This window comes from Hipposideros armiger, unplaced genomic scaffold (assembly GCF_001890085.2).
Source record: "Hipposideros armiger isolate ML-2016 unplaced genomic scaffold, ASM189008v1 scaffold_238, whole genome shotgun sequence".
NCBI classification, from domain to species: Eukaryota; Metazoa; Chordata; class Mammalia; order Chiroptera; family Hipposideridae; genus Hipposideros; species Hipposideros armiger.
In genome coordinates, this window is record NW_017731588.1 from 2,839,382 (window position 1) to 2,841,416 (window position 2,035).

At 45.0% G+C, this 2,035-nt stretch overlaps 1 pseudogene; it reads left to right on the forward strand.

Moving 5' to 3' along the window:
- Window positions 1-413: 413 nt before the first annotated feature.
- LOC109389560 (RWD domain-containing protein 1 pseudogene) lies at window positions 414-1,593 on the forward strand (annotated as a pseudogene).
- Window positions 1,594-2,035: the final 442 nt, after the last annotated feature.

Below are 2,035 nucleotides of genomic sequence, written 5' to 3' on the forward strand. Positions count from 1 at the left end.
ACGCGGCCACAGGCAAGGCTCCATGCAGAACCCCAGAACCGTCATGTAGCCTCTGGAGGAATGCCCAGGTTTCCCCTTAAAAACCCCAAGCTGGTCTGAGAATATAAAGGCAGTTTTTGGAGGTGTTAACCCGCTGCCTTCTCAGACCGCCGGTGCTCTTACAATAAATGCTTATTCTATGGCCCAACTCCTGTGTCGGTCTATTGGCTGAGCAGCGCAGGCAGCACAAGCCCTGGACTCATTTGGCCTCGGGTTTCACTGCCTCCCAGGAATCATGAGAACTGGCCTCTCTCCTTTTCTTCCCAGCCACAGATCCTGTCCCATGGTGGGGAGATACATACAGCAAAGGTTTTGGGGATCTCAGGGCAAAAGGGCAAACATCTCAAGAGGACAGGGCCACCTTTAGGCCCTCTGAGCAGCACCATGGCGGTCCCCAAGAACAAGCACCTTATGAAAGGCAGCAAAAAGGGAGCCAAGAAGAAAGTGGTTAACCCATTTTCTAAGAAAGATTGGTATGATGTGAAAGCACCAGTTATGTTCAATATAAGAAATATTGGAAAAATTCTAGTCACAAGAACTCAAGGAACCAAAATCTCCAGGGTTGTGTTTTTTTGAAGTGAGCCTAGCTGATCTGCAGAATGATGACACTGCATTTAGAAAATTCAAGCTAAGGCCTGGCTGGGAGGCCCGGGGATTCCGCACCTGTGCCCACCAGACTGCTGCCCACTCTCCCACTGCGGCCGTGGTCCCAACTACAGCGCGCCGCCCTGGGAGTCTAGGCAATCCATGGGCAGCAGCCAAGGGCCACAATTACCCCAAGGAGCAGCGCAACGAGCTTGAGGCTCTGGAGTCCATCTACCCCTGTTCCTTCACAGTATTATCAGAAAATCCACACGGCTTCACCATTACTGTGACATCTGAAGCTGGAGAAAATGATGAAACTGTCCAGACTACCCTCAAGTTTACATACAGTGAAAATACCCAGATAAAGCCTGCCCTTAAGAAATATATCCTCAGGAAAATCTAGAATCATGTCTCAGGCATTTTTTAATTATTAGCATTACAGGCAGAAGAAAACCTTGGTATGGTGATGATCTTTAGTGACAGCTGTGCAAGAAAAATTAAATGACATAGATCAAATAAAAACTAAAAAAGAAGAAACAAAAAGAAAAAGAAGCAAACGAAGCCAAAAAGCAATTATTTCGTGGTATTCCTGTTACAACTGAGAATTTCTTAAGTTGGAAGACCAAGTTTGATGCAGAACTCTTGGAAATTAAAAAAAACGAATGAAAGAAGAACAAGCAGGAAAAAATAATTAAGTGGAAAACAGCTTTTTAAACAGATCATAATCTTGACATAGATCATAATCTTGACACATCCTCCAATTCTTGGAGGATACCAAAAACAAGATGGAGGTAGATGAGTCTTTGTTCCAAGAAATGGATGACTTGGAGGTAGAGGATGATGGGAACAATCCTGACCACAATCCGGCTGATCCAGAGAGTGACGTGACCAACTAATGGACAGTCTATTAGTCTGTCCCCATCTGCAGAGAGGCATGACTGCCACAGCATCTGTGGCTATGCTGACAGGGTGTTGATTTTCGTAAGAAAAAATAATTTTCCGGAGAATATTCTTCTGATAGCTTTCATTATTGAACTCAATAAACTGACCTTAAAATTCCAAAAGAAAGAAAAGAAAAGAGAAAAGTTAGTTCAAGCTAATTACTGAGGATGTTCAGGGCAAAAACTGCCTAATTCCCATGGCATGGATCTTACCCGTGACAAAACATGCTCCATGGTAAAAAAATGACAGACCATGATTGAAGCTCATTTTGATGTCAAGACTACCGAAGTTATTTGCTTTGTCTATTCTGTGTTGGTTTTACTAAAAAACTCACTAATCAAATTTGGAAGACCTCAGGTTGGCTGAGTGGCGCGTTGGTTGGGGGTTGGCTTGGGACGCCTGCTCTGAGCAGCAGGGCCCCGGTTCAGATCCCACATGTGGGGGCCAGTGACGCTGCGCCCTCTGCAGC